This window comes from Rhinatrema bivittatum, chromosome 17 (assembly GCF_901001135.1).
Source record: "Rhinatrema bivittatum chromosome 17, aRhiBiv1.1, whole genome shotgun sequence".
In the NCBI taxonomy this organism is placed as follows: domain Eukaryota; kingdom Metazoa; phylum Chordata; class Amphibia; order Gymnophiona; family Rhinatrematidae; genus Rhinatrema; species Rhinatrema bivittatum.
Genome location: NC_042631.1, coordinates 37,790,846 through 37,817,738, shown reverse-complemented (window position 1 = coordinate 37,817,738; position 26,893 = coordinate 37,790,846). Strand labels below are relative to the sequence as shown.

The following is a 26,893-nucleotide window of genomic DNA, read 5'->3' as shown; positions in this document are numbered from 1 at the left end:
AGAACCCTGCTCGATTTGTGCTCCCACCCTGGGAGCCCCTTCGGACCCACAGCCCAGCGCACCAGCGTCGGGACTCCCACTCCCAGCTTCTGAGCATGGCAGAATGCGCACACCAGGGCACTACTTGCCAGGACTCCCACTCCCCACCTCTGAGCACTGCAAGACCCTGCCCCCTCCCCCCATACACTGGTGCCAGGTCCAGCCTTTGAGCACTGCAGGACCCACACCCCAGGATACACAGCTCATCATCCCAGCAGGCTTTCAGACTTTGTAATGGGCTGTATTAGCATTCCTAATGTGACTTGCTTAATGGAGAGAACAGCAGCATTTTACTGCTCACAAAACCTTTCAAAACATAATTGCTTTTCCACCCCCCACATGCTATCAGTAATGCATTTGTTTTATACTTGTAATTAGGATCAGGGGCTGTGATTAAGGAATCCCCTTCCTACTGTCAACCTCCTAGACCTGCCAGAGACCTCAATCAGCTGGAGTTCAAATCACCTCCCCTCTGCCTCCCCTGTCTCCTTGCCCTTTGTTAAGGGAAAGGATTTTAATGAAGGGGTGTAAGGGAGAAGTGGCCTGGTGCCTCCCCATCCAGTCTCTGACACAGTTCCTAATGTTCAATCAGACCCCCTGCCGTACCTGTACCACAGAGGCAGACTAATAACAGGGCACTCGGGTCTTCTTTTCATCTAGTTACAGCCCATTCAGAAACGATCCTGGACTGTATGCATAAAATGTGGATTGGCCACACATTTTGGTTTTTGAATCCCGGGTGAATGACTAATAGGCTCATCAACGGGCATTTGCATGTGATGAGCGCTATTGGTTTTTCAGGGGGTTTGGCAGCGCGTTTTCGAGGCGCTAAACCCCTTACAGTATAAGGGGGTAATGTGTATGTATATATATATTATATATACACACACACATATACATACACACATATATATATTATATTCCATCTTCACCTGCACCCTACCGAAAGAACACTTTGCTGCATCTACCCAGCCAGAGTAAGTGGAGGAACTAACTGGTGAAGTGACAGTGCTATGAGAATGGCATAACACACGAGAATGAACACAAATAAGCCGATGCAATAAAGTGCACGTAAAAAACATGCATCCAAACTGGGCGCGCTTTTTGTTACGTGCGCATATCCACCTCTCCCGGGCGCCCAATGCACTATGTAAATGAGCTGCCGCACTAAAACGAATGCGCTAGGAATAACTTGCTCATCCCTAGCACGTCCATGGCATCGGGCACCCAGGAAACATGACTGTGTGTGAGGTAGGAAAACAGACGCTCAATTTTCAAGCGTCCGTTTTTTTCCCCCACAGCAGCTGGTTTACCGGACTGAAGCTTGTATATTGTGCACCCCGAAAATTTATTTATTTATTTTACGCCAAACACTTTTTTTTTTTGATGGTGCTGCTTTCTGTGATTCTTTCTACTTAGTACCACGATGATACTAAGTAGAAGGAACCACAGAAAAGCAGTTTTTTGCTTTTAAGTTGAGCCCTGGAGGTGCAGGAAAACTTTATGCCTGCTCCAGGACAGACATAAAATTTTACGGGTTAAACACACGGAGATTTTTTTGCATTGCGGAGTAAAATGCTAATAGCGTTTACAAGTGATGAGCGCTATCAGCTACACCTTTGTTTGGATGCACTGATCCCCTTATTGCATCGGGGTTAATGGACGCGCATCCAAACCGTGTGTCGAACTGCTTGTTAAGCTGGGCGCACTTTATTGCATCGGCCCCCAAAGTAAGACAAACCAGAAGCAGAGGAAAGGCAGGAGAGAGACCACAAGACAGCAGTTGAGCTCCTGGCCTATGTGCAGACGGACAGGCAGGCTGGGGTCTAGGAGAGGGAAAGACTACCGAAGCTAAATCTGACACCCGAAGTGAAAAACAAAACAAAACATGATAAATAAGATCAACAACAATAATAATCATAAATAAATGAATAAATAATCTGCATAAACAGACCATCTACTGAAATCACAGCATTAAATCGGATACAATATTGCGCAGAAAATTCATTACTCAGGGAGTCCTCTACCAACATGTATATAAGATCAGAAGAAAAGGAGAACCATAATGCCTCTTTGGAAAAAAACATACAAACACAAAATAAAGGTATTGTGTAGAGAAATGTCGCTGGTATACTAGTACCTCAAAGGATTGAGGATGCTAAAAATAACAAGGAAGGGGGGGGGGGGGGCGGGGTGTCACATGATGCATGCTGAGAGTTAGGACATGTTTTGGGCTGCTCTGAGGACCTCCCTTTCTTATCATTAAAAATCTGCAATTTAATTTTACAAATTATCCTCTTTAAAGCACTCTGGAAAGGCTTCCCACTGGAGCTTTGTGGACTGTTTCCCATTCAATATAGATCTGGAAAACTGGTGAAGAAATATAAGAAGGGCCACCAGCGCTGGTGCGTTCACCAGGCAGTCATCTAGAGGGTCAACCATTAGGGAGCGGCAAAGAGCAGGTGTTTAGGGCTGAGAGCAGATCCCATTCTGCTTGTGACCAAGAGGAGAAGCAATCCTGGTGGGCTTATTCCACTCATTCGTGGTTGAGAGGAGCAGGGACTCGGCGGGCTGCGACCAGATTTGTGCCAGCAGGGCCACGGATGGAGCCCATCCCATCCACAGCAGAAAAAGAGAGAGAGAGAGGCCTGGGAATGGTGGAAGACAGGCTGGGGAGAGCAGGGGGCAGAGCTCATATGCCTGCAGAAGGAAGACCGACCAAGAGAGCTTGTGAGCCAGAGGGATTGGAAAGAGGTAGGGGTGTGAGTGTGTGTGTGAGAGAGACAGAGAGGAATCCTGTGTGAGGGAGGGAGAGTGCATGTGTGTGTGTGTGTGTGAGAAAGGGAGCCTGTATGAAGGGGTGTGTGTGTGTGTGTGCAGGAGACAGAGAATGTCTGTGTCAGGGGATGCATGAGAGAGAGACAGAGGAAAGGGGTGTGTGTGTGTGTCAGAGAGAGAGTGAGCTTGTACGAGGCTGTGTGAGTGAGAGGGATTGTGTATGTACGAGAGAGTGATGGTGTTACTAAGAGGGAGGGAGCCTTTGTGAGGGTGCATGTGTGAACGAGACAAGACACCTATGTATGCGTGAGAAAGTGAGCCAGTCTGAGTGAATGAAGGTGTGTGTATGTGAGGGAGGGAGGGAGGGAGGAAGGGAGAGCAAGAGAGTGTGTGTGTGACTGGTAGAGTGTGCATGTGTGGGACAGCCTGTGTGTGAGAGAGAACAAATGTGTATAATTGTGTGTATGTGCATATAAGATATAAAGGAGAAAGTTTGTGCACAACAACCCCTGCTCCCCACCCTATCAGCTAATCCATAACAATCTCAGGGCATCTGGAAATCAAAAGTTCCCAGGTATAGTGAATGTTTCATTTTATATCCTTGTAAGTTTTAATCATTGGGTGTTAACAGGACCAGTTGCCTCGGATGCCGACCCTTAGGGGGGCGCCGAAGAGCAGCCATGTGGGGCCGTGAGCAGAGCCTATCCCGCTTGTGGCAGAGGAGTAGAGATTTGGCAGGCTGTGAGCAGTGCCCATCCTGCTCGCAGCCCAGCGCAGATTACTCTCAGCAGGTATGAATGCAGTAGGAAACATAGAAACAGAGAAATGACGGCAGAAGAAGACCAAACGGCCCATCCAGTCTGCCCAGCAAGCTTCACACATTTTTTCTCTCATACTTATCTGTTTCTCTTAGCTCTTTGGTTCTATTTCCCTTCCACCCCCACCATTAATGTAGAGAGCAGTGATGGAGCTGCATCCAAGTGAAATATCAAGCTTGATTAGTTAGGGGTAGTAACCGCTGCAATAAGCAAGCTACACCCATACTTATTTGTTTACCCAGACTGTTATTCAGCCCTTATTGGTTGTTTTTCTTCTCCCCTGCTGTTGAAGCAGAGAGCTATGCTGGATATGCGTGGGGGCCGAGACCAGAGGGACGGGTGTAAATGCAGTAGGAGTGGGGGCCAAGAACGAGGGCGGGCGTGAATGTGGTAGAAGTCGGGGCCAAGACCAGGGGGCGGGCGCAAGGCAGAAGGCTCGCCTAGGGCACCTAATACCCTTGCACCAGCCCTGGTTATTAATATTTGATGTATGTGCTGTTTTTCAATTTTTGTTTTGAGAGGAAATTTTTATTTTTATTAGTTTTTAATTATTGGATGCCATTCTATTTTACTGCTTTTTTTAAATATTCTTTTTACTAGTCTGGTTTTACTATTATTGATGTTTTATATTTCTTCATTTTATTGTTTGATATTTTATGAAGCATGGCAGTGTTTTTTCCTATTGTTGCACTGCCTCCAGAGTCTAGAATCATGCTTTCTAGTTCAATTTTTGTCTGCACATTTTTTAATTTTTACCTTATGGTCTCTTTATTCTGTAGTGGTGAGGTTGTGTCTGTGTTTTGCATGTGTGATCAAACTTGAGGTATTCTGCTAGCATGCAGTTTATGTGTAGGGTTCTATAGCAACAGGGCTTGTTCTGTTTTCTAATAGGAGGTATATCGGTGTTATAGGACCTGGTGTAATATTTACAGCATTGCCTTTTCATAGGTAGGGTTGTTACTATTTGAGTGCTGGTACTTAATGTTGTTTTGGTATGGGAGGTTTACTATATTGTAATTGAAATTAATTTTACTCATGGCTTTGAGTACCAAACCTACACCCAACACGCATTACAATAGGTCTAACACCATATGGGTTCCAAATGTTTTTTTTTTGCCTTTTAGCAGGGTTTTCTGGTTGTGGGCTAGATTTTAAAAGCCCCGCACGCGTAAATCCTCCCGGATTTAGGCGCGCAGGGCACTCGTGCGCCGGCGTGCGCAAAGCCCTGGGACGCGTGTAAGTCCCGGGGCTTCGTAAAAGGGGTGGGAGGGGGCATGTCCGGGGGCGTGGCGACGGTTCGGGGGCAGGCCGGGAGGGCGGTCCCGAGACCCCCGGCACTGCGGCCTGTGCCGGGGGATGCGAGGCGCGTACCTTTTAAAGATCTACCTCCGCATGTTTATTATATTTACAGGCACTGCTGTGATACTTTTATCTCAGAAAACTATACTTTGAATATCCTTTTTCATGTAAAATCTGTTGTTATACATGCATAAGTTTTACTTGTGTGTTTGGGCTGGATGGGAGGGGAGGTCGGGGCCGGTGAGGGCAGAAAGTTCGCCTAGGGTACCTTATACCCTTGCACTGGCCCTGAGGGCCACACAGCTGATTCCAAGATAGCGGATTCCTGCAATGAAGGCCTTACTTTAAGCTCTGGCAAAACCCAAATTAGTGAGGTCGTCTCAGCGATAGTGGCAGCTTTAGATGAAAATTTTGAGAAGATATACCAGAACTTTGCCACCCTTACCTCTCAGTTTATGGATTTCACAAACCATTAAATGACACGCAGCAGCGTGTCAGGGGCAGAAGATTGGATGGCCCAGCTGGAATTGGAAATCTCCGCATTGCAAAAATTTCAGATTTCAGCCGACGATGATCTTGAGGATTTCGAAAATTGCTCCAGAAGGAGAAATCTTCGATTTGTCAGCATTCCACAATCGTTGGCTGAGAAGGTTCTTCAGGAAACATTTGAGAGCTGGCTGCCTACTGCACTCTCTTTGCACTTTTTTGGGATGATGATGATGATAATGTAAAGCAAGGCGTTGCTTTTCTAATTTTTCCTGAATACTTGGCTGTATTGCTTGATTATGTACTTCATTCTTAATTGCTCTACTATGTGGCATTTCCAGATATACTTGTGTCATCGTGAGAGATTACTATTCATATATTCTAAGGCTAGGGAGTAGTGTTACTAGATCAACAGTTTTCTTTTTGCATATCATTATGAACCAATATAACTTGCCTGTGTTTTCAAATGCAAATATGTTATTCTTTTCCTTCCTTTGACTCTTAGAAGGGGGTTGGGGGGGGGTCCTATTGGTGCATTTTTAGTGCTGCCGCTGTTGGTGGCTTTTTACGTTGCGACTAGGTAGACGGTTCACAGGCATGGGAGTTTAATTTTTTTACTACTGAAGTGTAAGGAAGGCTTTGCTCCTGACTAGATGTTTTTGCCTTCTTTCCAGCTGCTGGGAGAGTTTTTTGCACTTTTAGATCCTCCCTAGTTGGTTGCCCATACCCCCTTATTTTGGGATTGTCCGAGCTCCCCTTTATAAGCTGGAAATGGAAGCTGCTGTTCTGAGTGGATCCCAGGAGGCCCCCTGGTCTACACCGGTGGGATACACCAGGAGCGTTCTCAGGAGTTTGATTTCTGAGAGAGCTGCTGAGTTACATAGAAACATAGAAATGACGGCAGAAGAAGACCAAACGGCCCATCCAGTCTGCCCAGCAAGCTTCGCACTTTTTTTTTTTTTCACATACTTATCTGTTACTCTTGGCTCTTAGTAACCTTTTGTTCTATTTCCCTTCCACCCCCACCATTAATGTAGAGAGCAGTGTTGGAACTGCATCTAAGTGAAATGTCTAGCTTAATTAGTTAGGGGTAGTAAGCGCCGCAATAAGCAAGCTACACCCATGCTTATTTGTTTACCCAGACTATGTAATTCAGTCCTTGTTGGTTGTTGTCTGTATATAGATCCACTTTTCTTCATTCCCGCTGCCGTTGAAGCAGATACCGTGTTTCCCCGATAGTAAGACACCCCTGATAGTAAGACGTAGTGGGAATTTTAGGGGGGTCGGCTAATGTAAGACATCCCCCGAAAGTAAGACGTAGTGTTCAAAAAAAAAATAAAATTTTTTAAATACCTGTCGGAGGGCCGCGTGGGTCCAGGCGGCTGGCGGCGGGAGCCGGGTGGTCGCGTGTTAAATCTAGGCCGCGGGCGGGTGGGCGCTTGTTCCCGGGGGGGGGGGGGGGGGGGGCGGGTGGACGCGCGTTAGTTCGAGACGGCCGGCGGGTGGTCGCGTGTTAAATCTAGGCCGGGTCAAACAGGCGCACATTCATTCACTGCCGGTGGGGGCTGCCTCGGCAGCCCCCTCCGGCAGCCCCCACCGGCAGTGAATGAATGCGCGCACAGGCCCACAGCGCCTGTGCGACCCCTGCGATTCGGCGCTGGGGGCTGCCGGTGGGGGCTGCTTTCGGCGCTCAAGGCAGTCACATGCCTTGACGTCACAGCATGTGACTGTCTTGAGCGCCAAAAGCAGCCCCCACCGGCAGCCCCCAGCGCCGAATCGCAGGGGTCGCACAGGCGCTGTGGGCCTGTGCGCGCATTCATTCACTGCCGGTGGGGGCTGCCGGGGCTGCCCCCACCGGCAGTGAATGAATGCGCGCCTGTGCGACCCGGCCTAGATTTAACACGAGACCACCCGCCGCCCTTCTCGAACTAACGCGCGTCCCCCCGCCGCCTGGAACAAGCGCCCACCCGCCCGCGGCCTAGATTTAACACGCGACCACCCGGCTCCCGCCGGCCGCCTGGACCCACGCGGCCCTCCGACAGGTATTTAAAAAATTTTATTTTTTTTTGAACACTACGTCTTACTTTCGGGGGATGTCTTACAGGTTTTTTCCAATATAAGACATACCCTGAAAGTAAGACATAGTGGGACTTTTTGGGGTAAAAAGAAAGTAAGACGCTGTCTTACTTTCGGGGAAACACGGTAGTTATGCTGGATATGCATTGAAAGTGAAGTATCAGACTTTCTCCCCTGCCATTGAAGCAGAGAGTTTTGTTTTTACCTGCTCCCAGTTCAGTAGGGAAAACCCTGCCTGAGGGGACAGGACTGGGTGCTGTTTGTCCTGCCAGTCCATGTGGGGTCTGCATTTACCTGGGGCGCTACTTTGCCCTGCATCCAGAAATAGTGGGGACTGCAGTGACCATTAAGAAAAAGACCACCTCAGTTTTTGAGAAGATTCTTTGTCATTCTGTTTTGAAAGAGGGGGGTTGTCTTTTCCCCACCACCAGCTCCCTGCTTTACTTCTGGAGACAGCTTTTCTTTCTCTTCTCTGGGGAAAGATTTGGACACTAGGACACTCATTCACAGGCTGATCCTGGATAGAGACTGTAGTATTTGGAGATTTATCCTGTTTTTCTTTGGATGATTTTGCCCTTCCTGCTGAACTTTATTTTAAGTTACAGTAAAACTATTTTTGTTGAACACAATTCCAAGCCTCTGCCTGCTCTTTTACACCTCAAGAGCCTACTGAACTGTGAGATCCTCCTACATGAGTGCATATTGGAGAGAGACTGTTTGGTCGTGACTGTACCAGGTACCTACCCCCAGGAGCCTAGGGCCCCAGAGGTTTGCCCCGGCCCCCTTGGTGGCTTACTGTAGTGTTTTGGATGGTGCAAGCAAGAGGAAAGAGATATCCGGGAGACTTCTGATGTGATCCCTGTATTAGGGACCTTAAATTAAAAAGGGGGGGTTACAATGGATTTTAATTTTTTAATTTTGTGTACTGGTTTAGTTACGTGGGGGTGGGATTTTGAGGGATTTTCACCATACACTTTCTTAGTTTTTATTTGTCTCCATTTCATGGATCTGGTTGCACTTTGTCTGGGAGATGCCCAGAGAGTCTCTTTTCCTTTCTTATTATGTTCTGACATTTTCTGATGGCTAAAGTCTGATACCTGGAAAGTTATAGGTTTTGGATTAGTGGTGAAATGGTTTAAAATCCTTCAGTATCTCAACAGATATGACTAATAGTGCACTGCTACAGAAAGCCAAACTGTCTGCCCTTTAGCATGAAAAGCTGAAACACCAATGGGTGGGTCAGGTCTTTCATGCTTTTTCTGGTTCCTCTAAAGCAGGGGTGGCTATTTTGATAGGGAAAATGGTATCCTTTAAGGCAACCTGAGTCACCTCAGATCCAGAGGGTTGATACTGTGGAAGGCTCCCTCTATGGTTCATCCATGGAGTTGTGTAATGTGTATGCACCGAATACTTACTCGCATGTTTTCTTTTTCAAAAGGTTTCTCAATTACTGTCTTCCTAGTCTCACTCTCTTTTTATTATTGGGTGGCAATTTCAGTTGTATTCATAATTCCTCTATTGATAAAACTGCTTGTACTAGCATGTCACATTGGGGGAAACATAAGAGTATTTCTTATCTGTGCCAGGTCCTGAATTTAACTGATGCTTGGCATTCATTGGAGAGAGTTTATACTCATGTACATCCAGAGCACTTGGGAGTCAATCAAGACTGGATTTTCTCTTAGTGTTTGAGAAAGTTTCTGCTAAGATGTTCAATGTTCAGATATGTCCTATGGCCATTTCTGACCAAGTTTTGATCTATTTATTTATTTAAAAAATTTAGATTCTCCACAATTCCAATTTGTTCAAAGCGGATTACAAGTAAAACGTTCATAAAATACCACCAAACATAGCAAACAATATCATAAAAGAATACAACCAAACAAATTAAAAAGCATCTGTTTATGTTAGAAGGGTTTTCTGATGTCACCTCCAGAAGTTCTTGGCATTTTCCTAGCTATCTTTACAAAGACCAGATTTTTCAAGATTACATGTTGGAGAAGTGGATGAATTTTGTTCAGAATAATAAGGAACACCAACAGAATTCTTCCTTATTTTGGAAGACATTTAAAGTTGTATTCTTTCAGAAACCCTGTGCAGCTGATGAAGTGAAGTCATATATCTTACTGCTTTAGGTTTACCAAAATTATCCACAGAGTAATTTCACAAGCTCCACTGTATAAAGCCCCTAAACCCGATGGGTTTGAGTAAAAATTATAAGTTATTATTAGATCAAATTGATCCTCCTTTGAGTTCTTTATTTTGAGGATTTATTTGACAAAGGGAAAAATTGGCTTATGGTGTTACCAAAGCGACGATAATGGTCATTCCCAAATCTGGTAAGGATCGTAAGTTACCCCAAACATATAGACTTACATCATTAAATTAATGTAGACACAAAAGTGTTGTCAAAGGTCATAGAAGACAGGTTTTCTTGGGTTGTGCCCGATTTGATTACAGATGCACAGTTAGGGTTTGTTAAGGGCAGGCAATCAGTGGTTAATATCCACAAATTATTGCTTCCATAGAACAATTCAATTTGAGGCAACCCAACTTTTCGTTAATTATTTGGACACCAAAAAGACTTTCAATAGGATAAATTGGACTTTTATGAGATAATCTTTAAAAGAATAATATGGATTTGTGTGCTATTTTCTGTAGGTATGTCTGTTCTTCATTCCTATCCTTCAGTTTTGATTAATGGGGTATTATCGGAAAAAATCTTATGGTATTAGATAAGGTTGTTCTCTCTCACCATTGCTCTTTCTTTTATCTTTGGATCTTTTCTTACATGCTCTCTCTAACCGGCTCAATATTATTGGTATTCCTTTGGGGCAATCTACTTTTAAAGTAGCAGCCTTTGCAGACAATATGCTACTCCATATTTCCAATCCTTTGGTAGTTAAGAAATTGCCATGCTGGGTCAGACCAAGGGTCCATCAAGCCCAGCATCCTGTTTCCAACAGGACCTGATTTTCAAAAGCATTTACACACAAACTGAGTTTTACATGTGTAAATGGACTTTACTCATGTAAGTGGGCTTCTGAAAATGATTACAATAGTATGTTACATTACATTCATACCTCCTTTGAAAATTCACCTGTAAGGTCTTGGAGGAATTTCTAAGGTATGATAAATTAAACCTGGACAAATCTGAGGTTTTGCCAATTGGAACATTTAACTCTTCCAACTGCAGGGGGATTTTCCTATTCAGTGGATAAAAGACTCTTTTACTTACTTGGGGGTATTAGGTACTAGTGGTGTTGCGAATCTTAATTGTGCTTGTTTATTGGAAATGACTGAGAAGGCTTTATGTGAATGGATGTCTTTTCCATTATCCATACTGAAAAAAATTAATTTGTGGTTCTATGTTTTCAATATGCTCCCACTTTATTTCTCTCGTCGGTATGAAAAATCTATAAATTGCTGAGGAAATGTCTTTGGTCTGGGAAGAAATATCTTTGTAATTCATGTTGAAACCTTCATTACAAGGAGGTTTGGGGCTGCTTAACTGAACATTTTATAATCAAGCGGCTAATCTGCATCATGTTGGGGACTGGTTATTGCTATCTAATTTCGATTAAGGCATCCCTGATAACTCCTGATGAGTCTGCAGTTTGCACTATATACAATTGTATCTAGTATCTTTGTTCAATCTTAACTAAAATATTGGAGGTGGCTTTGTCCATTCTGTACCTTCCTTTCTTGCAGACAGTGGGGAATTGCAATTTTTCTACAGGCTTGTTTCAGAAATGTTTTTGGAAATAGACTCACAAGGGAGTGGGTTTTTTTTCCAAAGTTGTAAGACTCTTTTGCTTTGGCCCAAAAAGATTTTTATGGTTACTTGCACGTGTGACATTATATTTCTAGTTTGAACACCTCTTTATTGGGTGCACAGCAATGGTCTATAGTTTTGGCGATTCTTAATGCATCAGAGCCAAAATGGCTCTCCTTATCTGCTTTACACAAACTATCAAAACAGATAAAATTTGAAAAATGTATTACATAAATGGGGAGAAGATTTACATTTCTCAATAACAGTTGAGCATGATATTCACAATTTAGTGTTAATTGTATTTCCAATCAATATTTTATTGAGCGATACCTAATAAAAATTCTTAAACTCATTTCTCTGTTTCACAGCAATAGAGCCTTCCTGGCTAAGATAACCTCTTCTGTGCTCTGTTTGAAGTGCTGAGAACATGGGGCCATGCTTTCTGGTCTTCATTCATAGATTCTGGCACAAGATGATCTCTTACATGGATAGGGTAGTGGACTTTCATATTCCCTCTAGTCCTGAGCTCGTTCTGTTTGAAGACTTCTCTTCTTTAAGGTCAGGTAATAAGGTTGTTAAGTTATGGTTAAGCAAAGGGGGATTTTTTGGGGGGTAAAAAAACAAAACTATTCTACATTTCTGGAGAGACTCTTCACTGCCAAGTCTGATTTTTTTGGAGAAATGTGTTTCATACTCTGCTTGTGATGGAGAAGATAATTGCAAGGCCAATGGAAAACAGTGTTTTTACCGATTTAGGAGCCCTATTTGGACTCTCTCCCAGTGAGAGCCCTTAATTTTGAATGATCTTGCATGATGTATTTTATGTTGGTTTATGGTGAAGTGTTTATTGTATTGATTTATGGAGATTTGCACAGTATGTTGAAGAGGTTAGGTTGCGGAGGGGGGAAGGGGATTGTAATCTCATTAAAATGTAATTTTGTCATAGCCATTGTACATGAAGAACCCACATGACTATGTCCAGTTATACTTTTTTTGTTGCAATCTCAATGAAGTTAAATATAGTAAAAAAAAAAAAAGATTCAAAAACCTCAAGTTGAAACATGCTGCACTAATGGAAGAAGACCTTAAATTCATTAGTATAATTAAAACACCACCAATCAAAACCGAAACAGAAAAGTTCAGGAGAAATCTATATGAGGATCCGATAGGACATAAGAGAGATGCAGAATCGCTGTCCAGGATACAAGACAAACAACAAAACTATGGAATAGCCTGAAGTAGCAACAAAAGAGCTGGAAACCAGGCTAAAATGAGCTCCATACTGGAAGAGACCCAGCCCTATTGGAGTATCCAATTTTTGGCTCAAATATTTAATGTATTTATACCAAAACCCAACAAACTGCAAAAATCAATTGATCAGGCAGCTAGAAGTAACACCACAATGTCTGAAAGGGGAATTATTCTTCCTGTTGTTAAAGGGGGACCCAAGTAACCTCCTCAAAAGTGACCAAACAATAATGTGCCTGCCTACAGTTTACAAGCTGCTCACTGTAATAGAAGCAGATAGAAATTACAATCACAGAGATCAGGGGTGAGAAAACTGGGGGGGGGGGGGGGGCGTAAATGACCCAAAGGGGGGGGGGTCATGCTGGCCACCCAAACAGCTATGCTGTAGAGTCTTGGGGGTAGATTTTAAAAAGCATTTACTCGAGCAAAACTGGTTTTTGCTCGAGTAAATACACTTTACTCAAGTAAGTGGGCTTTTCAAAATTGCTACAATATATGCCATTGAATTGTCCATAGAATTGTCCATAGGATAGTGCACTTTACTCGAGTAAATAGCTTTTGGAAATTGCTACGATAGTATGTCACATTTACATGCGTAACTCCTTTGAAAATGACCCCCTTGGTGCCATGGAGGTATTGCAAGTTCAGGAGGGAGGAAGATGCAAGAATATAGTGACATTATTGTAAATATGCCACGGCTTTGGTGGGCTGAAGAGAGAAGCAGCTAACTGTTGTGGGCCCAGGCAGGGAGCTGCTAGTGCTTACTGCGTGGCAGAACTGGAAATGGGAGGAGCCACTGCGGAGTTCCACAACCCAGGAAGAGCTGCCACCCTCAGGCCTCAGCCTGGGAGGATTTCCTGCTGCTCCTGTGTCCCTACCCAGGGAGAGCAATCACAACTGTTGTTCGCCTGGGAGAAAAGAAGTGCTGAGGTAGGGGAAGGGAATAGGTAAAGAGGCCAGAGAATAAAGGCAAAAATTGTAAAAAAAAAAAAAAAAAAAAAAAGTTAAAGAAAATAAAAAAAGATGAGCAAAGTAAGAAAAATAGGAAAAATTAGTGAAAACAGTAGTGTAAAAAAAAAAAAAAAGTTGGGCAGGGTGGGACAGACTTTTCTCAACTATTATTACATTGTGTCAAGTTTTTTGAAAAGTTTTTCAGTCCTTACTATTGTGGCATCTAGCCTGCCTGTGTGGGTGATGAGTGCATGTTTCTTTGTTTGTATGGCTTGCTGATCTCTGTGTATGTGTGTGATCTGTCTATGTCTGGCTGTTGGGTTTCTGGCTTTGAATATGAGATATCTATTTCTCTCTGTGTCTGACTGGGTGTGCTTGTTCCTTTCAGCAATATGAACAGAAACAAAAGGGGGGGGGGGGGAATTGAGCCACTGACTGGCAGTGTGGCTGCTTAGTGGATATATATCTTTGTCCATTAATTGCATGAATATAAAGGGGGCCCACGGCTCAAAAGGTTTGCTCATCCCACCAAAATGTTAATTATATTACGGTGAGAGAATAAAAGGGCAACAAAGGAAGAGCATATGGGACCAAAGATCAGTTGATGCTGAATAAAGCTGTAAGAAAGGATCAAAACCTTGGTATAGATTAAAATTTTTCACTAGCATCCTACACTCGGATAATAAATTGCCTTGAAATGTACAGAGTAAATCCTGGATTGATAGAGTACATGAAAATGTGAAAGACTCTACTCCATCTGAATTATGAAGATGGACAATATGTCATTCCTAATATCAAAATTCAGCTAGGAATATTTCAGGGGGTATACAATGGTATATCTCAGCATTGAGTGGTCCTATTAACTATCTGATCTATGAATTTAGCCTTATTCCAAGAGTCACTTATGATACACAGATAACTCTGCAAGTACTATTTGTAAATGATTTGAAACTTTATAGCACCTGTGATACTCCATTAGCAGAACAATTCTGAGTGGTGAAGAGCTTTTCCGAAGACATCAGGATGACAATCTGTACAAACAAATATGCTAAGACAACCTTCCTTAAAGAAAAATTAGGAAAACCTGAAAACATCTCCTTGACTGAGAAGACTAGCATAAAAGAACATGAGTAGGAAGATGTAAATAAACATCTAGGAACAGAAGAAGGTGCAACAATTTTCCATCAATAAGCAGGTTGAATTAGCCATTACAAGTAAATGACATCATCCAGCAGGACTGAACAGAACTGTCTCTCCTAAATAATAGAGCTTTACATTCTACTGAGCAGGTGCAGGAATTCTCACATGGGCATTGCTTTGTGAGCCTCCTCATTTTTTGTCCAAGCACAAGCATGGACATGTACTCATTTTCTCCAGATATTTTTCATCTATAATCTTAAAAATTCAATATGGAAGCAGTCCAAAGAAAGGAAACTAAAACGGTGTGGGATCTGTTCGGAAAGCCATAGGAGATGAGACTTGAAGGACCTTAATATGAATATTCTTGAGGAAAGAAGGGACAGGGGAGACATAATACAGATTTTGAAATACCTGAAAGGAATTAATGATGCACAAAAATGAAATCTTTTCTGGTGAAAAGGAAGCTGTAAAACCAGGGGCATGATATGACACTCCAAGAGAGAATACTCAGGAGCAATGTCAGGAAATATTTCTTCACAGAAAGTGTAGTGGATCCATAGATTGCCTCTCTGGAAGAGGTGGTGACCAGAATGGTAATAGAATTAAAAGGGTGTGGGACAAACAGGAGATCGCTGGTGGCTAGAGAATGGAAATGATGAAATGGGATAATTTTTCTGTTGCACCTAAAATTTACATTTTTGCTTGGGGGTAGCCTGCACAGAGTGGCAGTTGCTGGGCAGACTGGATGGACTATTTTGGTCTTTATCTGCCATCATTCACTATGTTACTATCCTTCCCACTGGTGCTATCTTCACTTCAAACTGGATTCTTCTCATTATCAATAAAAATAACTCCCATTTGGCCCTCAGTAGTTGCATGCGTTTTTACCAAATGCTTCACAGTGGTAGCAAAATATCTGTGTCATCAAGGGATTCAGGTTTTCCTGGACCTGAACGATTGGGCTAGTCACAGGAACTTCTCGGAAGGTGTTCTCCCTATGAAAAACAATTCATCTTCTTCAGGAATTGGGGCTTCTGGTGAATTTCGAGAAATCAAATCTAGTTCTGACTCAATGGATAAAATTCATCAGAGCATAGACAGAGTCGCTACAAGAAACGGCATTTTTACCATCAGATTAAGAGAGCACAATGAGATTGCTCATTTTTGAGCTGCACAACATTCAGCACTTGACAGCACAATAGATTCTCATGACCAGACATGTTGTCCCATTTACCCACCTTCAAATCCATTGCCTACAGTGGGGTCTGTGCAGTAAGTGGAATCAGCTAACTCAGCCACTATGAACAATAATTCTCAGGAGAAAAGATATAAAAGAATTGTGCTGGTGGATAAACCTCTGCGTGCTACAGGATGGAGCACCACTTTGTGCTCTTTTCCATCCAGTAACCCTAGTGATGGACACCTCCATGAAGGGGGTGGGGCACCCATACAATCTTTTTGGACTCAGGGTATTTGGTCCCGCAAGGAAAGTCGTACTTTTGATATGTGTTAAATATATATCTAGGTCTGTGATTATTGCTTATAGAGTAAGTATGATTTTGGTGATTATGAATATGAGAAATGTTTGTGGATATTGTTAAATGTTTTCAACGATTGCTGATATGATTGAATATGGGTAATGTTTGTTGACATTGACCAATGTCCTCAATTATTGTTTACATGAAATTCATATGTTTTTATGTTGTAAGTTCTATAATTATTTTATGTATGTTCTTATTGTAAATCGCCTTGACCTTTTGTGAAAGGCGATTAATAAATTTTAATTAAAAAAACATTATCAAATCAATCTGCTAGATCAGATATGCTCTGACAACATTCACACATCTTCATCAAGGAAAGAACATCTTGATTTAAACCAACATCTAAGTTGCAATGTTTTACATCAACAAAGAGAGGCACAGGTTTGTGGACTCTCTACCAGGAAGCATTAAAGATTTGGCAATGGGCAATCAAACATCGAACTGTTCTACAAGCCACTTATCTTCCAGGGATATTCAACATGTTGGTGGATTGCTGTGGGTATTTCACCCCATGAGTGGTCTCTATAACAATCCACAGTCAACGAACTTTTCAACTTATGAGGTTGAAGCAGAACAGAAAGCTCAACCAATTTTGCTCACTTCTATGCAGCAATCTCAGATTAGCTCAGGACAATCTCCTGCTCAACTGGGGAAAAAGTCTCATATTTGCTTTTCTGCCAATACCACTGATCACCAAAACAATATAGAAGCTATTGCAGGATCATGCCCACGACCCTCATGACTCCAGTGTGGCCCAAATGTCATTTGTATATTTTGTACAACTCTGCCTTGCCAACTTAGGAGGAAGAAATGCAGTATCATCCGAATCTTCCATCCTTCAACCTGATGGCATGGATGTTGAACGCTCAATAATCTTGGAACTCTCTTTTCCCAGAAACTTTGAAGACATACTGGTTTCAGCTTGAAAACCTGCAACTATGTTTTTAAATGGAAAAGATATTCTAGATGATCTCTGCAAAATGTCTTGGATCCATTCTCTTGCGAGTACAACCATTTGTTATCCTGTTTGGTCTTCCTTTCTGACTTAGGCTTTGCTACATCCTCCATCAGAGTATATCTCAGCACCATAGTGACTTATGTCATGACAGACAATAAGCCCATCTCTACTCATTCACTGGTTTTGAGATTAAAGAAAAGATTATGGCATGCCATGGAATTTGAACACTGTCTATTCACTATTAATAAAGCCACCCTTTGAACCTTTAGAAATGGCTTCTCTTGACATGGAAAATAGTTTTCCTGGTAGACGTAACTGGCTAGAAGAGTCAGTGAATTTCAAGCTCTTGTTCAGTACCCCACTGTACATGCAATTCTTTCAAAAGAGTAGTGCTGTGCACTCACCCTAAGTTTCTCCCGAAGGTGGTCTCAGCCTTTCATCTCACTCAGACCATCATATTGCCTACCTTCTTTCTGCAGCCACATGCTCATGAAGATGAGAAGACCCGTCACATGTTAGACTGCAAAAGAGCTCTGACCTACTACAAGAAAAGAACTCAGCCACATCGTCAAACTTTGTAGTGCTTTGTTTCATATGACTCAAACACACTTGGAGTAGTGGTCGCCAATGTACATTGTCCAACTGGTTAGTGAAATGCATTAAGCACTGCTACACTTTAGCAAGCTTGCAAATCACAGATGCTGTCAAAGCTCATCAGTTGAGAGCTATGGCCTCTTCCATTGCCCATTTGTGAGAATTATCCTTGAAGGCATCTGCCAAACTGCTGCATGGTCATCAGTAACATTATGTCCCATTACTGACTGAATAATCTCTCAAAAGACAGTAAATTTAGAAAAGCAGTTATGCATAACCTATTCTCACAGTAGTCTACTTTGCATAGTGAAATCCAGGTTGCTTTATCAATAAATGCTTGACAGGGAGAAATGTCTTTTCCTGAAGTGAACTGAATTCTTTGGGTGGGAATCAGGTTTGACCTGGCAAAAACTGACCAGGAAGCCCAGGGACTAGAGAAGCTTAATGGATTTCAAGGGACTTCAGAACTCATGATGGAGATGACCCATTACCAATCAATCATCTAGGAATGGGAATATTCATACTATCTTCTGACAATGCTATGCCGTCATTCTTGAAAGGTGTTTATTTTATTTAGTGTGATAAATCTGATTTTGTAATTTTTTTAAGTTTGTATGTTGTACACCACCTTGGGCAGGTGTTAGTCTGGTTGGGTTGTAATAAATAATAAATGAAATGAAACTTTATGAAGTCTCTCAGGGCCAAAGGGCGGCACTTTGTATTGGTAGTGCACATCCTTCATCATGAACCTCAGGAACTTCCGATGGGTGGGATGAATGAGAATGTGTGCATAAGCGTCTTTCAGATCCAGAGCACGTATCCAGTCCCTCAGTTGAATGAAAGGCAGGGTCATCTGGAGGGAGTTCATCTTGAATCTCTCCCAAACCAGCAATTTGGAAGAGACTCCATCTCCATCTGAAGTAAAGCCGATTGAGAAGGGTCAAATTTGAAGACTGAAACCTGTTGGGTAGGAGGAGGCCAAGAGAAGCTTAAGAGGCAACCATATTCCCCAATTCTAAGGACACCACTGGTTCTTGGTGATCAAGCCTTTCCAGTAAGAAGGACTGAACTCTTCTCCACCAGAGTCATTAAAAACTGGTACCTGGTTTAGGCTGTGTCTCTGCTGAGCTTTAGGCTGATGCCTTTCCCTCTACCAATCACTGTGCTGAAGAGTAGGAGGAGCTTCATGATGTTGAAAAGAGTGGAAGGGACATCTTTGGAAGAATAGGCATTTGTAATAGAAATACTGGCATCGGGCAGGAACTGGTTGGCCTCTTACCAAAGCTAATAACAATAGTAATGTTGATTGAGTTCCTTAAATCAAAGCCATTGTCTCTTGTACAGGGCACATTAGCAAGACAATCACGCATGTCCTCTTGGAGGCTGCTCACCTGCAAGCCTCCAGACCCCTACCTAAGGAGCCTAAGACATGGCCACAGTATTGAAAGCTTTTTATTAGTTGGAATAGGAGTGTCTCAGGTGATCACAACTTCTTCCAGGGCTGTGATCCCATTGCTTTTCTGGTACAGTAATGTTACAGTTGTTTCACAGTTTCCACTGGATGAGTCGTGCAAGAAAACCAGACATTGTCAAAAAGGAGAAAAACACAAGAACAGCATTGTTGATATGTGTCAGTGCCAAGTGACTATTTTGTACAATGGATGGAAAGAGAAAAGATCCTCAAGTACCAAAAGATGCAATCAGAGACCAAGAACAGGTTGCGGAAAGATATAGAAATGATCCAAATTGCATTTGGCTCCACCAGCCTGATTAAAAGGAACTTCCAGGCACTCCTTGATATGCTGCCTATGAACTCCAGAAAAAAAAGCTTTTTTTGGCACAATACAAATTCTAAGGTGAGCACTAGCAGTAAACTTGAAATTGAGATCGTATCCAACATAATTTGGCATATGAGTGAGGTTCATTCTTTTCATGATGTGCGTAAAATAAACCTATCTAACAAAAATGAGGCAATAACCTACTCCTTCAATATCAAAAATATAACATCAGAAAGGCTTATATCTAAACAATGATATTATAAATTGATTTGTATCATATAATGTATACTATTATGCCCAAGAAGAATTTGTGTCCTTTTTTTAGATGCAGTTAAAAATATATATCCAGAGTTTTTGTACCTAACTTGCCAAGTTATTATATTCTTCTTGCCAACATAGGCAACTCTAGTGGGAGAAATGCAGTATATATGGTTTGGTTTCATATGATTTTGATTACTTTTTTGCAGTGATTGCTTAAACTATTTGTGATTTTTTTTTCTTGTGTGAGCACCACAAAGACTCCTGAGGCAGACAATTCTTGTCCTCTGGGGTTATGTTTTTGCGTAAAATAAACCCATTTTGAGACATCACCTCAAAAGAAACTGAGTAAACCTGATAACATCGCTGCGCCAGAAAAACACTGGGCTCATGACTTACAGAATCGTAGAGAATGGAGAAGTTGCGATTACCTGGGACATTCCCATGCCAACTGATAAAAAGCTTGATGCAAGAAAACCGGACATTGTGGAAAGGAGAAACACACAAGAAAGGCACTGCTGATGGATGTGTCTGTACCAAGCAACGACTCTACGGAATGTATGGAGAGGAAGAAGTTCCTCAAGAGATCAAAGAGAGATACAGAACTAATCCCAATTGTATTGGGTGCTATCGGTCTGGTTAAAAAACGTCCATGCACACCTTGATAGGTTACCTGTGCATATTACGCCCGCTGAGCTCCAGAAGGAGGATCTCTTTGGCACAATGCAAGCATTAAGAAGAGCACTGGCAGTACACTTGAGAGATTGAGATCATATCCGACACACTCCAGCTTACGAATGAGGTTCACGTCTGTCGTGGTATGTGCACAAGAAACCTATTTGCAGACATTACCCCAAGAGAAGAACCTGTGTCTTCAAAGTCTATTTTTAGACAAGGGGATTGGAATCTCGAGAGACAAACATCCTTACCTTCTCTGCCCTCTTTCTAGTTTCAGCACTGTCTCTCCTTGTGTCTGCTGTATACCAATGCATGGAATAAAGAACATCCCCAGGGGCTTCTGTCCTTTCTAGCTCATTGTATCAAGCCAAAGGGAAAAAAAAGACTATCCCTAGGCCTGTCTGCCCTTCTATCTTACTGTATCACACTACAAGAAACGTAAAGACCAGCAACATTAGATGCATTAATGGAATCTTTTTTTTTTCATTCTTTAGCGACCAGAAAAACATGTGCTTCTAGTGAAGATTACATAGTAATCATTTATGTTGTAGACCAATCTATGTCATAGCAACAATATAGAAAATGCAATAAGCCAGACACCAGGAATTCAGAGTCAGTTCACATTGCATATTTAACTACAGTGTTTTCAACCCACAGAATCTTAACATATTACCTTGAGAGAGGAGAAATCTCTGATACTGGGTTACTGCTTGTTAAACTGAAGACAGGCTCACCAGACAGGGATAAAGTCAAGATACTCATCTCTGCTTCCAATGCTCAATTATATTTAATACAAAAATGCTCAAGCGACAAACTACTGAGCCCTGTGTTGGGCTCAATTTCCAGCTCAGGTTTTCCAATCCCTGGGCTGGTCGGGGCTAGTGATGCTGTGGAGGTAGCTCCTGGTGGGAGAGAGTTCTAGAAATCATACAATGGCAACACTTAGCGCTCAGATTCAGGGCCTAGGATGGCAGGGTTCTAGATAGAGCCCTATTATGCAGCCCCTAGCAAAGGACTGGAGAGGGATACTAATTCCAGGATAGCTACAAATGAAAATTCATGGCACCAGATCCCAGCCCCTGCCACTGACCGAGCTGGAAGCCCAAAGGAGCAGAAGGAAACTGCCAGGGTTCCCTCCCCCCCAAAAAAAAACAAAGATAAGGAGAAATGGAAAAGGAAAGACAAAAAGGCTGGGAGAGATGACGAGATGCAAACACAAGGGATTCAACTTAAGTTTTAAATGTTTCAAGTTGAAAAGGTTCTCATATTAAAATTCTGACAAAATCTCCCATTTGTGGGGGTTTAAATACTAGCAAAACTCTTAGGTGCCTTGAAATAAGTAAGACAATGCATCTTGGGTTTCTTGAGAGGCATCATACCTCCGGCTCCCTATCTCAGAGCGGTCCTTCTAGGAGTGGATGCCTGGGGTGGGAGCAAGGAAGAGATCCTGAGGAAACAGGAAGGAGGATTAGCCTAGTGGTTAGAGCAGTGGGCTAGGAACCAGGAGACCAGGGTTCGAGTCCTGCTGTTGCTCCTTGTGACCTTGGGCAAGTCACTTTACCCTCCATTGCCTCAGGTACCAAACTTAGATTGTAAGCCCTCTGGGGATAGGGAAATACCTACAGTACCTGAATGTAAGCCGATGTGATATCTCTGACCAAATGTTGGTATATAAAAATAATAAATAAATAAACAAACACAAGATAGTCACCTTTTTGAAGTTATGCTTTCTCCTAAGGGCATAGGAGTGAGGGACAGGGGAGTGACTGTTCAGCCCTACTAAACTGAGATGCAGTTCTGCTTTACATTTAAAATTAGTTCTAGGACAGTCTCCTAACAGTTTGATGTAACCTATTCCATTCTATATTCTATATTCCATCCACTGTTCTATGTAACAAGTTGTTCTACTGTAAACTCGGTATAGAAAAGCTCTGAAATAAATAAATAAATAAATAAATGGGCTGCTGCTTAACATCAATTAGGTCAATCCTCTTATGCCCCATCATTCTGAAACTCCATCCACACACACCTACTGAAGAAAGAGAGAGCGCGGCAAGAGAGGAAGGTGAAGACAAGCAGACTAATGCAGCTTGACCTTCTCAGGGAGCTCCCAGAGAGGGAAGACGTTATCCAGGTCTCCCAGGACCCAAATTAGGAGCTCAGCCTCAAAGCTTTCTTTCCTCCTCTCCTTTGCATTCAGTTCAAACAGCTTTTAATCCTCTTGAATATTCCTGAAGGACCTGCTAATAAACCCTTTATTGCTGCTTCTCCTTCCTTGGAGTGCCTGCAGCAAGGAAATGTTCACAGTTTAATGCGACAGGAAGAGCAAGGCCGCCAGAGTAGAGAAAGAAAATTGCATAGGCAGACAGAGAAAACAAAGCTCGTTCTGACCTCTGTGGAGAGAGCTGAATAGAATAACCTGGATCTCCTGGTCTCAGGCAACCATGATGGCAGTTGCCCCCTAACAGGGCCAAACAATCTTACTGTACACCTCCAAGGGAGGACAGCCACCGGTCAGAAGCCATCTTGTGGAACACGGAGGGCCTTGTGCTCTGAGAACAGCCTCCACATCCTGAAACTCCACTGGAAAGGCACGGGCAAGGTGAAACGTATCCACGATAACAGCATGACAAATGTAATTTTTTTTGACAAAAAAAAAGTTCGATTGTCCCTGGAAATGTGTAACATCTGGTGACTAGCTGTCAACCCTAGTTGGGGGTCACTGGCAGCTGAATGTTTGCATCTTTCATGTTACGTAGCGAAAGAGACTAGTTTTGCTTACTTTTCAGTCATGACATGTGTGACGTTGCTCAAACGTGTGCACTCACTAAAACCTTAAAGGTACATTTTCAAAGAGATGCGCGTGCCAAAAAAGTGCAGATGCCCGTGCATCTAGCACATGCGCGCCTGCAACTGATTTTATAAACCTGCCACTTACAGGCACTGAGTAAAACAGAGCGGAATAGGATGGGTCATGGGCTGTTTCAGGGTGAGGCCAAAAGATATGCACATATATAGTGCAGCGAAAGCGGCATGCATCAAGTTCATTTCTGCACAAATGTACTTCTGCTATTGATCAGGTGCAAGTCTGAATAAAACTATTTTTAACCACATATAGCATGAAGTGCTTGAGGGATCTGGGTAAACTGGGAGGAGTGGATACTAAAGAACCAGGGGAGGTCTTGATGACCTAGATATAGACTGGGCAAACTGATTAAGCTGGTCATTTCCTTCATGCATGCATGTTTTAAAATGTACTCGCTTGTGCATGTAAATGCCGACTATTCCCAGTTATTTGTGTCCATGCTTAAAATTAGGAGCACAGATGTACGTGTTATAAAATAGGTGTTACACGTCCATGTAATTCCAGCTTATTGCGCCACGCACCATGTTACACATATATATGGGCGCGCGCACGCTCGTTTGAAAGTTACCATTGTAGGGCAGTGGTATAACATCATCAAAAGACAAAAAAACAGTCCGCTTTGGGACAAAATGTGTCATAAAAGCATATCAGAATACAGTTTGGACTCAGGACACATCACTTAGTGGGCAGATCTCTTCAAATCGGAACCAGGTTGGTAGTGAGTAATGGGCCAAAGTAAAATAAGCCGGTGGTCCCAGCTGCCCTGGTCATTGAAGATTCAATGGCTCTACATGTGGCTGCTGCAGCAGAGAATCCAAACCCAAATGAGAATATGATGCCCCAGGTCCCTTTACACTCCAGACTGGGGTGATGGGGCATCAACCAGGCAGCGTGTGGAAGCTTGTCTTGTTGGACATTTTCTGGACAGTGGCCCATCTAGCACTTTTTTTTTTTTTTTTTTTTTTTTTAATTACACACCAGAATTTTGAGAAGAAATTAAAAAAAAAAAATTTGTGACAAAGCATACAAGCTTAACTGCAAGTGTTGTAAATTATTACACGGTTGTAAAATGGATGAGAAAACAGAACAAGCTTTGGGCAGGCATGCATGCCTGTGGGGGCATTTTAGGGTACAGAGTGGAGGATGAAATTTCCTGGAGCCCCCCCCCCCCCCCTTCCAGGCACAGAACGACACGGAACCATTGGCTCTAGGCAACTGCAGCGTTGCTGTGCAGCTTTTGAGGACATGGGGCTCACGAACAGCTTAGCACCTCTCCCGTTTCCAAGGTAACAGTGCAGCTGCCAGGGCTGGGACTGTGCCCATACAGCCTGCAGAAGGCGCTTGCTCGGCATCCATGCACCACCTGAGGAAGATGGCAACGGCACACAGTGTGTGTGTGTGGGGGGGGGGGGGGGGGGGGGAGAGCACGGCATCACTTCCTATTGATTTTACCTAAGCTGCATCCTCCTGCCCAAGCCGTGCAATTAGTCTCCATCTGCCTCATTTTACACTCTGCCTGGCAAAATGCACTCTTTTGCATCCTCTCTCGGCAGAAGAGGAATGGAGAGAGGAGAGAGACAGGAGAGATGGCAGAAAGGAAGCAGAGGAAAGCCAGCAGAAGATTGAAGGGGAGAGGATACAGCAGACGAGCAGGAGAGAAGTGGGGGAGACACTGCAGAATAGCAGCAGGAGAGCAGAGACTGCAGAAGAGAAAGGAAGGAAGGAGAGACACTGCAGAGGAAAAAAGGGAGGGGTGGGATGGAGAGTAACTGCAGGAGAGCTGAAAAGCAGCAGCAGATGAGAGAAAGCAAAGAGGTCGCAGAGGACTGGAATGATACTAGAGAAGAGGAAGGGAGGCACAGTGGGGGGGGACTGAAGAAAAATGAGAATCCGGACCAGATTATTTGAAGCCCAGAGAGCTACATCTCCCCGCACAGATCAGCTGAGAACCCTGCCTTCCCCCACCCAAATGGCCTGGGAAGCATCTGTAGAACTAGGTCTGTGGGGGATAAAGAGAGCTGCACCCTGCAGCCCCCCACCCCATCTCACTCCAGCGCTTAGTATGCAGGCTTGAATCAACCATGGGCACCGGGGCTCCAGGACCTAAGAACAGGGGAGGCAGCTCTGCAGGTTCAAAGCAATCTCTGGAGGGAAAGCCTGGAGCCAGGGTGGGGAATAATCATACTCATTTCCCTATAATCTTCAAGGAAGTGTCATGTCAGTGGCAGACCTGCCAGACATCAGAATATCCACAGAACTGCCCAGGGAGCCACTTCCTCGGGAGAGATTACTTAATACACTATGGCATCCCTAGTCCTGCATTTCCATTTAAAATTATCTCTACAAGTACCAGAATGCATCCTACAGGGGGGGGGGGGGGGGGGGGGAGAGAGGGAAGGGAGGAGGCTCCAAATCTGCAGGCAGCACATAGATCCGACAAGAGTAGAGCAATACTAGCGTTCTCTGTAGGGTTGCCACCCCATTCAGGTCAACCCAAATAGGCTAATCCAGTTCTGGCTTTGCCCCACTACATGCACAGAGTTGTGGTTCTGATTTCTTACATCTCCAAGCAAGCATGGAAGCAAAAGCAGGGCAGATCAGCTTGTTTGGTTTGGCCTAGGCGGGATGCAAAACTCAGCTCTCTGGCTCCCGCGGCAGCCGTGCAAAGGCTGGAAGCCTCCTGTCATCGCTACACAATAATTCCAGCAGTCCTGGGCTGAGCTGCTCATGAACACTCTAAAAGCGTGTTTTTACGGCTTAAAAAAATGACACACGTTCCCTTGCTGTCTCTCTCTAACTGACATGAGTAATTGGGAGTCAAAAGCATGCTAGAGTCTGAAGGATGATGCCAAACAGGGACACAGGGATTTTCAGATTTCCAAAGGCCAGAAATGACCTGAAGCAAGCAGCAGTCCCCGGGTCTTTGTGGTGAGCTGGTTGAGATGAGTCATGACTGTGGCTGCAGGATGCTGTTACAGGTACAGTGTCAGATCAGGTTGCTACAAACATAACTTTTCTGAAAGTTATTTCCTCTACACTTTTCCCTGCCTTTCTTCCCCCCCCCCCCCCCACCCGGGTAAAGGATGACTTCTAGCTCTTGTCCTCTCTAGCAAATTGCAGCTCTACAAAAACCTGAGCCTGCAGCCTGATAAGGCAGCATTGCTATGATGTCAGCATGTCTCACTTTAAGGGAGTAAGCAAGAGAATTGCTGACATCACTGAATACTGCCAACAGCAGGAGCAGCCTGCCTGCTTCAAGGTCAATAAAGGGTACTGTCCACTTAACTGAACAGTTGACCAACAGACTGCCTGGAGTTCTGAGCATAAGCGTTCCTCAGGTCAGCCAGGGCTATGGACGCCAAAGAGGCAATGTGCATAGCCCTTGGGAGGGAGGGTATCCTGGCTATTACTCAGGAAGTTGCACAAAGCATGTCTGCACTGTCTTTGAAGGGAGTGGTGGCCTGAGCCTCTCAGCCAAGGACCATCACAGCGATAGCTAGGCCAGGGACAAAGCATGGAAATATCCTAATACTGAGTAGCAGTGAAGCTGCTGAGAAGTAAGAAGTAGAACAAACAACAAATAAAAACCATTATCACTAGACTTCACCAC

At 43.5% G+C, this 26,893-nt stretch overlaps 1 protein-coding gene across 3 annotated transcripts in view; it reads right to left on the bottom strand.

Moving 5' to 3' along the window:
• The window catches only part of DUSP8 (dual specificity phosphatase 8), a 103,605-nt gene that overhangs the window by 74,032 nt on the left and 2,680 nt on the right, over positions 1-26,893 (bottom strand). The gene's annotated exons all lie outside the window — the stretch shown is intronic.